The following is a 14,820-nucleotide window of genomic DNA, read 5'->3' on the forward strand; positions in this document are numbered from 1 at the left end:
GCAACCTTCTCACGCAGAGGATGATGCGTATATGGAACGAGCTGCTTGAGGAAGTGGTGGAGGTGGGTACAACATTTAAAATATACTTGGACAGGTATGTGGATAGGAAAGATGGATTTGGACCAAACACAGGAAAACAGAACTAGTTCAGTTTAGGCAACCTGGTTGGCATGGACGAGTTGGGCCAAAGGACCTGTTTCTGTGCTGTATGACTCTATGACTCTAACAGTGGTTGCTAAAAATCAAAGAAAAACAGAAATTGCTGGAGAAACTCAGCAAATCTGGCAGCATCTGTGAACAGAGAGCAGAACATTTCGAGTCCAGTAACCGTTCTTCTGATTTTCAAAATGCTTCTTATTAGATTAGATTATATTCCTTATAGTTTGGAAACAGGCTTCAGCCCAACAAGTCCACTCTTACCCTCTGAAGAGTAGAAAATGTGTTGCCGGAAAAGTGCAGCAGGTCAGGCAGCATCCAAGGAACAGGAGAATCAACGTTTCGGGCATAAGCCCTTCCTCAGCCCTTCTTATGCCCCTTCTTAATGGGCGGCACGGTGGCACAGTGGTTAGCACTGCTGCCTCGCAGCGCCAGAGACCCGGGTTCAATTCCCGTCTCAGGCGACTGACTGTGTGGAGTTTGCACGTTCTCCCCGTGTCTGCGTGGGTTTCCTCCGGGTGCTCCGGTTTCCTCCCACAGTCCAAAGATGTGCAGGTCAGGTGAATTGGCCATGCTAAATTGCCCGTAGTGTTAGGTAAGGGGTAAATGTAGGGGTATGGGTGGGTTACGCTTCGGCGGGTCGGTGTGGACTTGTTGGGCCGAAGGGCCTGTTTCCACACTGTAAAGTAATCTAATCTAATCTAATCTAATCTAATCTAATCTATCTCCAGCATCTGCAGTCCTCACTTTCTCCCCTCTGAAGAGTAACCCACCCGGACCCATTTCCCTCTGACTAATGCACCTAACACTATGGGCAATTTAGCATGGCCAATTCACCTGACCTGCACATCTTTGGACTGTGGGACTGCAGCACCCTGAGGAAACCCACGGGATTTGTCTTTTTTTAAACATTGTGTATGCACAGAATAATAAAAATCAGACATGAGCATGTGCAGTGGGCGATTATCTGAGGATTTCTGGTGTCATCTCATCACACAAATATAACAAAGCATTTGCAGTGTGATTCAATATCAGACAGGTGTTAGTTGCGACACAATAAAGGACATATGATCAGGTGGAGGGTGTGGGATGCTGGGAGGGTGGGAGGGAGAGAGAGACAGAGAGAGATAGAGAAAAAGAGGTGGGTGAAGGAGGAAGAGGAAGAGGAGAAGGAGGGGGTTGCCTCAAGGATCAGTGCTGGATGTGCTGCTTTTTGTCATTTATACAAATGTTTTGGATGTGCACATAAGAGGCATAGTTGGTAAGTTTGCAGAGGACACCAAAATTGGAGGTGCAGTGGACAGTGAAGAAGGTTACCTCAGAGTACAACAGGAACTTGATCAGATGGACAAAAGAGCAAAGAAATGGCAGATGAAGTTTAATTTAGATAAATGTGAGATGTTGCATTTTGGAGAGGCCAGACTTATACACTTAATGGTAAGGTCCTGGGGAGTGTTGCCAAACAAAAAGACCTTGGGGTGCAGGTTCATAGTTCCTTGAAAGTGAAGTCGCAGGTAGATAGGGTAGTGAGAAGGCATTTGCTTTGCGTGCCTTGATTGGTCAGTGCTTTGAGTATGGGACTTGGGAGGTCATGTTGTGGTTGTACAGAACACTGGTTATGCCACTTTTGGAATATTATGTGCAATTCTGATTTCCCTCCTATAGGAAGGATACTGTGAAACCTGAAAGGGTTCAGAAAAGATTTACAAGGATATTGCCAAGGTTGAAGGATTTGAACTATAGGAAGAGGCTGAATAGGCTAGGACTATTTTCCCTGGAGCCTCAGAGGATGAGGTTTATAGAAGTTTATAAAATCATGAGAGGCATGGATAAGGTGAATAGTCAAGGCCTTTTCCACAGGTAGGGGAATCTAAACAAGAGGTCATAGGTTTAAGCTGAGAGGGGAAAGATTTAAAAGAGATCTGAGGGGCAACTTTTTCATACAGAGGGTGGTGTGTATATGGAATAAACTGCCAGAGGAAGTGGTGGAAGCTAGTAAAAGGCATCTGGGTAGGTATACGAATAGGAAAGGCTTAGAGGTACATGGGGCCAAATGCTGGCAAATGGAACTAAATTAATTTAGAATATCTGGTCGGCATGGACGGGTTGCACTGAAGAGTCTGTTTCCATTCTGTATCTCTAATGACTTTATAAGAAAGAGACGATAAGTTTAGCCTTTCCAAGACTTGACTGGAGAAAATATAAGCTTCTCTAATGCTGGATCGCAGATAGGCAATCTCAAAACTTGGAGCCATAGGAGGAATCAAGAGGGATTGTGGTGAAGTAGGGCTGGATACCATCAACATGCATGTGGAAAACGATGCTATATTTTTTGATGATGTTAGAAATAGGAAGAGCCAAAAGGATGGATGGACAGCAGGAAGAGAAGCCATCGTATATGATTGGCTAAACCAGACAAATAAGAAATGATACCAGTTGAAAGCAGTCAATCATTTCAGATTTTAAAACTTTTAACAGCCAAATAATCGTGATAACTTGAAAAGTTTCCTTAAAAAGCACAAATCTAAGGCTTTAAACATAAAATGCAGCTAGTAAAGTTAGCCAATATAGTATATCTTGTTTGCAGGTAAAACTACCTTTACTGTCTGGAAAATATTTATAGGTATCAGTTTTTATAATGACATTATTAGTAACAAGAGCATTCTCAATATTTAATATGGAAAAAGGAACTAATTAGCATAGAAAAAAGGAAATACTTGGTTAAAACAGGGAAATAGTCAAAGCTGGAAGAGAGAAACTGAAAAAAAGTTCTGCAGTACCATAAGTCCACAGCCTTATTTACTTCAGCATCTGCAACTTCTCCATTTCAGACCGAACACACTAACGAGATGTTCCTTTGACATTTTTTTAAAAAATCCCTGCTTAGCATAACTTTTCAAATGCTTACGTGACAGATGTAACAAAACATGAATTAACAGCACTTCAAATTTCTCACAGGAAAAAAGCATCCAAATTACAGGTCATGTTTGAGGTGAACATGGCTTTGCAATGCCTGGGCATCATTAATATCATATACTTATTAAAAACTAAAGTCGAAAGCTCAAATCTCCTACCTGGAATACGTACTACTTTAAATGTCAATGTGATTCAAGCATGGCCAGCATGAAATGAATCAGTCAATCTGTTTTAAAAGTATAAAAGGTACTAATGCAGATTAATGTGATTTTGTCAACGACATTTTGGAATATTTATTCAATTAACTTGCCTAATTACTGTCATAACCATTATATTGTTTATAAAGAAGAATGCAATTGTGTTTTGAGAATACAACAATATGCTCTGTCAGCATAGAAGGTCTCTAGTTAATGCAACATTAAAATTCAAATTCATTTTACAAAAGCAATACCTATGAAGGACAACATTCCTAATTTTTAATTAAATTTTATTCAATAATTAAGATGTGCTTATTATAAAACTGGCCCTTCTATAAGAGCTTCATCAAATCCCATTTACCCAACATCGCTATGTTTACAATCCACTCTAGCATCTGATTCAGTAACTGCTCCTTTTAACAATTCCCTTCCTTGTTTTTAAATTCCTCCAAGAATCCAAAAATCTTTATTTGTTTTACTGTTTTATATTCTTTTTAAACATCTTATTCTCAGTTTTACTTTCTCTGAATGCCTTGGTGTACAACAACCAATCAAGTAAAATTGGCACATATATTGGCTTGACAGTTTTCAGAAGAGCCAAAAAAGTGGTAACTGTCAAATCTGAGCATGTTGACCTGCACAGCTTAAAAATGTGTTGCTGGAAAAGCACAGCAGGTCAGGCTGCATCGAAGGAGCAGGAGAGGCGACGTTTCAGGCATAAGCCCTTCATCAGGAATGATGCTTGTGGTTCAGGGCTGAGAGATAAATGGGATGAAGTGGGGTTTGGGGAAAAGTAGCTGAGAAAGCGATAGGTGGATGAAGGTGATAGGTCCAGAGGGGGTGGTTCCAAGTTGGAGGCTTGGAACTGGGATAATGTAGGGGGAGGGGAAATGAGGAAGCTGTTGAAATCCACATTTATCCCATGTGGCTGTGGGGTCCCAAGGCAGAATATGAGGCGTTCCTCCTCCAGGCGTCAGATGGTAATGGTTTGGCAGTGGAGGAGGCCCAGGACCTGCATGTCCTTGATGGAGTGGGAGGGGGAGTTAAGTGTTCAACCACGGAGTGGTGGGGTTGGTGGATGCTGGTGTACCAGAGATGTTCTATGAAACAATCCGCAAGGTGGCGTCCTGCCTCCCTGATGTAGAGGAGACCGCACTGCGTACAACGGATGCAGTAGATGACATTGATAGAAGCGCAGGTAGATTTCTGATGGATGTGGAAGTATCCCTCGGGGCCTTAGATGGAGGTGAGGGAGTGGTGTGCACGTAGGTTTGCACTGCCTGTGGTGGCAGGGAATGGTGCCAGGAGTGGGCTGTAGGCTGCTGGGGGTGTGAACCTGACGTGGGAGTTGCAGAGGGAATGGTCTTTTCAGAACGCTGACAGGGGTGGGGAGGGAAATATATTCCCCCCCCCTCCCCCCAAACCAGCCTACAGCCCACTCCTGGCACCTTTCCCTGCCACCGCAGGAAGTGCAAACCTACGTGCACACCACTCCCCCACCTCCATCTCAGGGGTCGGTGCTGAGTTGGAAAGTTAGTACTGTGATAAGGTGGGGTGAAAGGGAAATGAGGAAACTTGTGAAATCCACACTGATCCTATGTGGTTTGAGGGTCCCAAGATGGAAGATAAGGTGTTCTTCCTCCAGGCATCAGGTTGCGAGGGTTTGGCGGTGGAGAAGGCACAGGACCTGTATGTCCTTGGCCGAGTGGGAGGGGAGTTAAAGTGTTCAGCCACAGGGCAGTGGGGTTGGTTAATGCAGGTGTCCCAAAGATGTTCTCTGGGATGATCCACAGATTGGCGCCCTGTCTCCCCAGTGTAGAGGAGACCACATCGGGTGCAGCGGATAAAGTAGATGATGTGTGTGGAAGTACAGATAAATTTTCTGTTGGATGTGGAAGGGTCATTTGGACAGAGGTGAGGGGGGAGGTGTGGGTGCAGGTTTTGTGCTTCTTGCAGTGGCTGTGGAAGGTGCCAGGAGTGGAGGGTGGGTTGGTGGGAGTTGTAGACCTGACAATGGAGTCGCAGAGGGAATGGTCTCTCCGAAATACAAATGGGGTGGGGAGGGAAATACCTCTCTGGTGTTTGGGTCTGTTTGTAGGTGGTGGAAATAGCAGAGGATGATGCGTTGTATTCAGAGGTTGGTAGGGTGGAAGGTAAGGACCGGGGGGTTCTGTCGTTGTGGAAATTGGAGTGATGGGGTTCAAGGGCAGAGGTGCGGGATGCACTGGAGGGCATCGTCAACCATGTTTGAGGGGAAACTATGGTCTTTAAAGGAGGAGGCCATCTGGGATGTTCTGGGGTGGAACTGGTCCCCCTGGGAGCAGGTGCGGCGGAGCCGGAGGAATTGGGAGTAGGGGATAGCATTTTTACAGGAGGCGGGATGGGAGAAGGTGTAGTTCAGGTAGCTGTTGGAGGCAATGGGTTTGTAGAGGATATCCGTGTTGAGTCGGTCACCGGAGAGCTCAGAAAGGGGAGGGAGGAGTCCCAGATGGTCCCGGTGGAAAGTGTTAGTGAAGTTGATGAACTGTTCAACCTCCTCGTGGGAGCACAAAATGGAACAGATAAAGTAATCAATGTAGTGGAGGAAAAGGTGGGAAATGGTGCCAGTGTAGCTGCGGAAGATGGACTGTTCTATGTATATGATGAAGAGGCAGGCATTGCTGGGGCCCATGCGGGCGCCCATGGCTACCCCTTTGGTCTGGAGGAAGTGTGAGGATTCAAAGGAGAATTTATTTAACAGTTAGCAAACTTCAGAAATTAAGTTTGAAAGTAGCTTCATACTTCATGCATTTTACAGGAGGGATCATTTCTGTTCATCGCTAACTTGTAGTCTGCTCTGTGCAGTTGTCTCTTAAACTCCCACAAATCATTTTCAAAATACAACCTGTATCATTTGCCTGATCCCATGTTCCAACTCACAATCTAATGTCAGTGACACATGCCACTTCTGGAATGAAAAATTGAGTCCAAGTATTAATCAGACTATAGCAAAAAGGGGAGGGGTCAATTTACAAATCAGGTTTATGCAAAGGTATTATTTCTGCCTCCTCATAAATGGAGTTGTCTTATGTACCAGGTTGAATTATGTGTCATAATCAACCTATCAGAAATATTGAAAGATAAATACAGTTAAACCATTTTTTTTTAAATATACCCTATTTTTCTAATCAACCTGTTCAGAGATAATATTACACACTCAAACAGGTGGGTCTTGAAGCCAGGCCTCCTGGTCCAGGAGCAGGGATACTACCACTGCATCACAAGAGGCCTTATGGAGTATCTGTTAATTCTATTTCTTTTTTTACACCCATTTTTCCCCCAAAATCATACGCAGTCAATTCCTTATTAATGTTATTGTGAGACAGAAAATGAAGACAGCTTTGTGAATCGAGTTTAAAATCTATATTTTTTTCCACCATCAGGAAAAAACCCTTGTGGCCAATTTAATATTTGCAAGCCTGTTAAGGACAATGCTAACATCTAGGAGTGAGTGGGGGTTAGGTAGAAAGGGAGGTGTGTTAATCGTTTTATTATCAGTGTAATCAATGTACCCTTTAACAAATAAATCAAAGAGGATGCTAACTTAAATTATTTGATTAAATATTAATGACTGATAACATTTTCATGTATTTTACTGACATTATCGCTTGACAAAACTTGAAGAATAGCAAATGTGAAACGAGTAAAACAACAGAACTGAATTCAAATCCTCCAAAATAGATAATTGGGGATCAAATTTGGGAAGATGTGATAAATCGAAGAGTAAATCAGCAGATAAGACAAGAGGTTACAAAAATGACAGAAAGGCCAAAAAAAAACTGAAGGCTCTGTGTGATGATATGCAGCATTCAGAACAAAACAAATGAACTGAGAATGCAAGTAGAGATGAATAACAATCTGATAGCCATAACTCTATGTAATGGCTATAGGATGACATAGATTAGGACCCAAATCCTGAATGATGCAGAAAACACCTAGGAAGGACAGGATAGGCAGCTCTGATAAATAATGACGTTAGCATGATTGAGTGAGTTGATAAGTTCAGGAAAACTAAATATAGAAATGATTTGGGTAGAGATGCTAATGGCAAGTAGCAGTATACAGGCCCCCTAACAGTAACTGAACCGTCAATATCAAAAAGTGTAATGGAAAATAAATATATGAAATAGAAAAATTAAAAAGAATGGAACCTGTAGGAAAGGCAAGGTGATTATCATTTTATTGTTGTCACATTTACTTAAGTACAGTGTAAAGTTTTGTTTTGCGTGCAGTACAGACAGATAACATACAAGGACAAATCGATGATAGGATGTTCAGACAGAGTGAGGCATACAAGGTTACAGCTGCAAAGTGCACAAAAGCAAGAACAACATTAGATCTGAAATTAGAGATGCCCATTCAACAGTGTAATAACAGCAGGAAAGAAGCGTTTCTTGAACCTGTTGGTATTTGTGTTTAAGCTTCTGTATCTTCTACCTGACAGAAGTGGTTGGAAGAGTATAACCAGGGTGGGAAGAATCTTTGGTGATGTAGGCTGCTTTTCCATGGAAATCAGAAGTGTAGATGGAGTCCATGAACAGGAGATTGGCTTGTGTGATTCTATGGGCTGTGTTCACAACTTTCTGTAATTTCTTATGGTCCTGGGCAGAGCAGTTGCCATACCAAGTCGTGATGCACCCAGAATGGTGTATCTGTAGAAGTTGGTGAGGGCCGTTATGGACATGCCAAATTTCCTGAGTCTCCTGAGGAAGAATAGGCATTGTTTTGCCTTCTTGACCATCGCATCTATGTGGGAGGACCAGGACAAATTGCTAGTTATCGTCACTCCTAGGAACTGGATACTCTCAACCCTTTCGACCTCAGCTCCATTGGTGTAGAGAGGATTGTGTTCTCCTCCTTTCTTCCTGAGGTTGTTTATTAATTCTTTAGTTTCATTGACATTGAGAGAGAGGTTATCTTTGCACGACAAAACTAAGCATTCTACCTCTTTCCTGTATTCTGACTAGTCATTATTTGATATCCGGCCTCCCATAGTGGTGTCATTTTAATCTACAATTAAGCTAGAAAAATCAGATGGGATCAGAGATAACCAAGGAGTTCATAGTATGCTTTTGAGCTAGTTTCTTCAAACATAAAGTAGGTTCTATTAGACACAGTGTCACACAATGAGAAAAGATTAATTGATGATCCCAGTGAAAGTACCCACCTAGCAGTAACTATATGATGAATGAACTTTACATTCAGATTGAGAGAGAGAAAGCAAGAGAGAGGAATGGGCCCAAGACTAGTAATTTAGATGAAAAGAAGAACAACTGTGGCATGAAATCAGAGCCAGTTAAAGAGAACTGGCAAATTAGTTTAAGAGATAAGTGATAGACACTTAAGAGGGTACTTCAGAGTTCACAGAATAAATACATTGCAATGAGAAAAAAAAATCTAGAGAAGGACCCACCATTGATGGTTAATGGGAAAAGAAAATTAAAGATAGCATCAAACTTAAAGAAAAAGCATTTAATTGCACAAATATGGGTCATATGTCAGGGGACTGGACAGAATATAGAAACAAAAATTAATTGACAAAAGATGGGAAAATTAAAGTCCAGATAAAGCTAGCTAGAAATACTTTTTTAAAAAGTTATATTTTCTTTATATTCCCATTTTAAATATCAAAAGTGAATGATGATTCTACAGAAAGTGAGTATGGGGAACTAATACTGGAAAATGAGATGGCAGATGATCTGAATGGCTATTTTGCATTTACTTTCCTGATGAACAGAAGTGGCATCTCAGAAATAGCTATGAATCAGGGAATCAAAGAGAGGGAGAATGCAGCAAGATTACAATCATCAGGGAAATGGTACTAAGCAACTTATTGGAGTTGCAAGCTAAAGTTGCAGAGCTTTGAATAAGCATCACTTTCCACTGTTGTAAATAACCACTGAAATTGCAGTAAAAGCTCAATATCTGGGGAAATACTATAAGTTATTAAAGATGTAATAGCAGGACATTTTAAATTTCAAGTTATTAAGTCAGAATCAACATGAGAAAGAGCAAATATATTTACCCAATTTACCTTAGGTCTTTGGAGATATATCAAGTGCTGTAGATAAAAAGGAATCAGTGGATATTCCGTACTAACATTTCCATAAGGTATTCGATAAGATTCTATATCAAAAACAGCAGAAGATTGGAGCTCATGATGTAGGGGTAAAATATTAGCTGAATAGAAGATTGGCAAATAGCTTGGCAAAAAGCCTCGAGTCAGTAAACATCTTCCTCCACAGCTATAGCTGCAATATTTCTCCGACTATTACAACTAAGATGTGGAGGTGCTAGTATTGGACTGGGGTGAACAAAGTTAAAAATCACACAACTCCAGGTTATACTCCAACAGGTGTATATGGAAGTATAAGCTTTCGGTGCACTACTCTTTCATCAGGGGTCTGATGAAAGAGCAGCACTCTGAAAGCTTGTACTTCCAAATACAGAACAACTACGATTATCTGAATATCAATTATCCGAACTTCAGATTATCTGAAGAAGATCTCAAGGTCCTGTTAGAAACATTACATCAAAGAGGTGTTTCAACGCTGATCGAGTCTTTTGTTTACAATGATTAAAAGTGAATTCAGCTCCTGAAATGCTGCTGAGAATAATCCTGAACATCAATGGGAGCCCAGGCACCATCTCCAAATGACTGACTGCTCGCGCCCTCTCTCTCCCCACACTTTCCCTGGAGTTCTACACAGGGATGTACCCTAAACCCCCCTTCCCAAGACAATCTCTCCTGTGTAGGGCAAAGATGGAACCTGTCAAAACATTGCAGTATAAAGGTGTGCATGCTATTTTGAGACTCACCCCCCCCAAAAGGCAGCAGCAGTCTTACTGTTGGCATCTAGTCCGGCTGCCCCGGAGTTGGGGGTGGACGGGGGGGGTGGGGGACAATGTTGGATGGGGGGGCAGGGTGGGTGCTCATGTGCAGACTGCTGCACCTTAGTATCCAGAACGGGGAGCAGACTTAGCAAGCGCTCGGTGTGTCAATCCCATTGAACTGATTGGGGGGGGGGGGGGGTTGGGTCCCTTACACACAAGTGTGTGACTGCTCAGAAACAAACCCTGAGACAGAGAAAGGGAGCAAGGCAGGCAGTGCAAGGAAAAAGGAAACTTCAGAAAACTCCAAGCCTGAGAGTTTTGAATCAATTAACCGAATAATCAATTATCTGAACGAAATACTGCCCGCCCATCTTGTTCAGATAATCAAGGTTCCTCTGTAAACCTGTTGGACTATAACCTGATGTTGTACTGCAACTAAAGTACATCACTTATTCCAAATTCGAGAAAGGACTGAAGATTGAAATAAATGTCAGGTTGGCTTAAACAAAGCTTACAGAGCCTAATTACTTGTTGTTTCAAAATCCTTTGTGAAAAAGAAATCTCTCAAGAAAATCACTAGACAATAGTTAACATCCTGATGCATAGATTATATGCTAGAAAGTTCTGTTGTATATGGTCAGACCAGACAGAGGGGTTTTAAAGTTCTCCCAATGGAGCTTTTAAGGAAGACCAAACTTGGGGGACAATGATGAGCTTGCCCGCAGTCACGTAGGAAACGGGTCTGAGCGAGTAGAAGTCAAGATTGATCTGGATTAGAAGTGATTAAGTCGCAATAAGTCTAAAAATGTTCAGATGGGCTACCAAAAGGGGCAAGATCTGGTAGTCACACAGGAAAAGACAAATTCCATAGTTAGATGTAGAAAGGTTATAAGGCAAGTGGTAAAGGTGTATACAGTTTGATATGTGTTCAAGTTAACTGAAGCACTGATTTTTGGGTTATATATGGCCCGTAAGAATGAAAACATTAGCATCAACACTCTTGGGTAAGAGTTCACTAAATAGCCAATGTAGAACTGCTTGGTATTTTTACAAAATTAAATTGAAATTATTCAAAGTAATATCAAATCAAAACTGAAGCAAAATAGAATTGAGAGTAAGTTGTACTTTTCATTGGTACACAGGAAATTCAACAACTTTGTAAATGTAGTGACTTAAAAGCCACATTTTGTTCAGTGTAAACCACATTTCACCAATGAGCAAGTGGTAACATTATACCAGCAGACCAGTACAGCTTTTGGACTATTATAAAGAGTGTATTACAATCATGTACCTTTGTTTTAGATGCTGCCAGAGGAAATAGCTTGTACCGTACAGAATCTTTTATGATATTCAACATCTCAAATGGATTATTTTTCAATCCCCTAAACTTCAGATAATAGACAAAATCAATTATGCTAAATTTATATTAGAATGAAGTGATTTGGTTCAACTGATCCATGATGTGTACTGTTCCATACAAGTCTTCTCCCATCCAACTTTCTCTCATACAAAATTCAGGCCCCTCAATAAATTTTCCCAAGACTAGTACCCAAAACTGATGTACTTTAGATCTTGTCTAACTAAGCTCTGTAGAACTGCAGCATAACTGCCTAAATGATGAGTTCCAAAACTTTTTTAAAAGGCCTTATTGTTTACATTTTATACCTATTCAGTAACTTTGTGATTATTGGCAAATATATTTAAATCCCTTTATTTTCACTATGAAGATGTTCATGTTTGTCTCTTTTTAATTCAACATCGAAAATAATATCACACCACCCTACACTGAACTCTATCAACCAATTTTTCTAATCTTCCATTCCACACAACCTTCTGTCATTTGCAGCACAGCAAATGGATAGGTATGCAATTATTTCACTGAAGTCATTACTACATTTGGACTGACAAGTGGGAGGATTTCAAAAGTATGATAATAAGAGTTCAGAGGCATTATGTTCCTGTCCCGAAATGGCGGGACTATCTTACATTGAAAGATTGGAGTGACTGGGCTTGTATACCCTTGAGTTTAGAAGGCTGAGAGGGGATCTGATTGAGACGTATAAGATTATTAAAGGATTGGACACTCTGGAGGCAAGAAGCATGTTTCCACTGATGGGTGAGTCCCAAACCAGTGGACACAGTTTAAAAGTAAGGGGTAGGCCATTTAGAACAGAATTGAGGAGAAACTTCTTCACCCAGAGAGTGGTGGGTGTGTGGAATGCTCTGATCCAGAAGGCTGTGGAGGCCAAGTCTCTGGATACTTTCAAGAAAGTGTTGGATAGAGCTCTTAAGGATAGTGGAATCAAGGATTATGGGGATAAGGCAGGAACAGGATACTGATTGAGGACGATCAGCCATGATCATAATGAATGGTGGTGCTGGCTTGAAGGGCAGAATGGCCTACTCCTGCACTTATTGTCTATTGTTAGAGTGAAAGGTACAGCTGGTAAGATTAGGGAACACTGGATGAATAAAGATATTGAGGTTCTAGTCAAGAATAAAAAAGATTCATGTATTAGGTATCGACAACTCCGATCAAATTAATCTCTTGATGAGTATAAAGAGTGTAGAGGCATTCTTAAGGATATCAGGAAGGCAAAGTGGAGATGTGAGATAACCTTGGCAAATAAAGTTAAGGATAATCCAATTTGTGTTGAACACCCAGAGATGGGAAAGATATTAAGTGAATATTTCATGTCAGTTTTACTGTGGAGAAAGAAATGAAGGCTAGAGAACTCAGGGAAATAAATATTGATATTTGGAAACAATTCACATTACAGAAGTACTAGTGCTGGAGGTTTTAGAAAACAGAAAAGTGGTTAAACCACCAGGACCTTATCAAGTATATCCCAGAACATTTTGGGAAGTTAGGGAGGAAATAGCAGGAGCCCTAGCAGAAATATTTGTATCATCTTTAACCTCAGGTGAGATGCCGGAGGAGGACAGGATGGCTAATGTTGTGCCTTCATTTTAAAAAGGCTGTAAAGAGAAGCCTGGAAACTACAGACCAGTGAGACTGACATCAGTGGTGGGTAAGTTGTTGGAGGTGATTCTGAAAGATAGGATTTATGTACATTTGGAAAGACAAGGAATGATTAGGGATAGTCAGCATGGCTTTGTGTGAGGGAAGTCGTGTCTCACAAACTTGGTTGAGTTTTTTCAGGAAGTAAATCAAAAGGATTGATGAGGGCAGAACCGTAGACATTGTTTGATAAAGTTTTTGCATGGTAGACTAATTAGTTAAGTTAGACCACATGGGATTCAAATGTGAGCTTGCCAATTGGATACAAAATTGGCTTTATGGTAGGAGGCACAGCGTGATAGTGGAGGATTGTTTTTCGGGCTGGAGGCCTGTGACCCAGTGGTGTTCCACAGGGATTGGTTTTCGGTCCACTTTTGTTTATTATTTATAAAAATACTTAGATGAGAATATAAGAGAGGTGGATAGTAAACTTTCAGATGACACCAAAATTGGTAACACTGTGGACAGTGAAAAATATTATTTAAGATTACAAAGAGATCATGATCAATTGGGTCAATGGGATGACGAATGGCAGATTTAATTTGAATAAATGTGAGGCGTTACATTTTGATAAAACAAACAAGGGCAGGACTTGTACATTTAATGATTGAGCCCTAAGTAGCGTTGCAGAATAGAGAGAATTAGGGGTTCAGAAACATAATTCTTTGAAATTTGCATCACAGATAGACAGGGTGATTAAGAAAGCATTTAACCCACTCACCTTCATTGCTCAGACTTCTGAGTTAGGAGTTGGGACATCATGTTGAGGTTATACAAGACCTTGGTGAAGCCTCTTCTGGAGTACTGTGTGCAGTTCTGGTCATTAAACTGGAGAGGATTCAGAAACTGTTTACCAGGATGTTTCCAGAAATGGAGGGTTTGAGCTATAAAAATAGGCTGGATAGGCTAGGACTTTTATCCACTGGAGTGTCGAGATTGAGGGGTTATCGTATAGAGATTTATAAAATCATGAGGGGCATAGATATGGTGAACAGCAAAGATCTTTTTCATAAGGCGGGAAAGTTCAACCCTAGGTGCATATTTTTAAGGTGAGTGGAGAAATATTTAAGAAGGAAAATGTAGGCAACTTTTTTTTTTTACACAAAGTGGTTAGTGTTTTGAATGAACTGCCAGAGGAATTGGTGGATGTAGGTATAGTTTAAAAGTCATTAGGTTAAGTCCATGAATAAGCAAAGTTTGGAGGAATATTGGACAAATGCAAGCAGTTTGGCCTAGTTTAGCTTGGGAACATGGTCTGCGTGGAACAAAGGATCTGACCCCATATTGTATGACTCTATGGTATCAAGTTGAAGCCCCAGTATAAATCGCTTGGAAGCACAGTGCATCACATCCTGTCAATTAGAAAACTTTCACAAATCTCTTTTCTCTTTCTCACTTTCTCATATTTCAGGCCAACTGCAATCTGGTGTACTTTTTTTTTTAAAAACCCAATATTTACAAGATAGAACAGACATTCTAGAAGGTCAGAAAGACAACATCCATAGGCATTTCCATAACATCAAAAAACTTCACCAGATTAATTAGACATTACTTTTTCAAAAATCCAAGCTGATCATTTTGAAATCGCTTTTTCCAGTCCTAACACTCAGCTACTCTGATCCCCCACAAGTGCCATTAACCTGAAGAGGTCAATAC

At 40.9% G+C, this 14,820-nt stretch overlaps 1 protein-coding gene across 1 annotated transcript in view; it reads right to left on the reverse strand.

The window, feature by feature from the left end:
• The window catches only part of cyribb (CYFIP related Rac1 interactor Bb), a 185,487-nt gene that overhangs the window by 118,106 nt on the left and 52,561 nt on the right, over positions 1–14,820 (reverse strand). The gene's annotated exons all lie outside the window — the stretch shown is intronic.

The sequence above is a fragment of the Chiloscyllium plagiosum genome, unplaced genomic scaffold, assembly GCF_037043375.1.
Source record: "Chiloscyllium plagiosum isolate Xiang-an unplaced genomic scaffold, Cpla_swu_hap1 HiC_scaffold_4, whole genome shotgun sequence".
Taxonomy (NCBI): Eukaryota; Metazoa; Chordata; class Chondrichthyes; order Orectolobiformes; family Hemiscylliidae; genus Chiloscyllium; species Chiloscyllium plagiosum.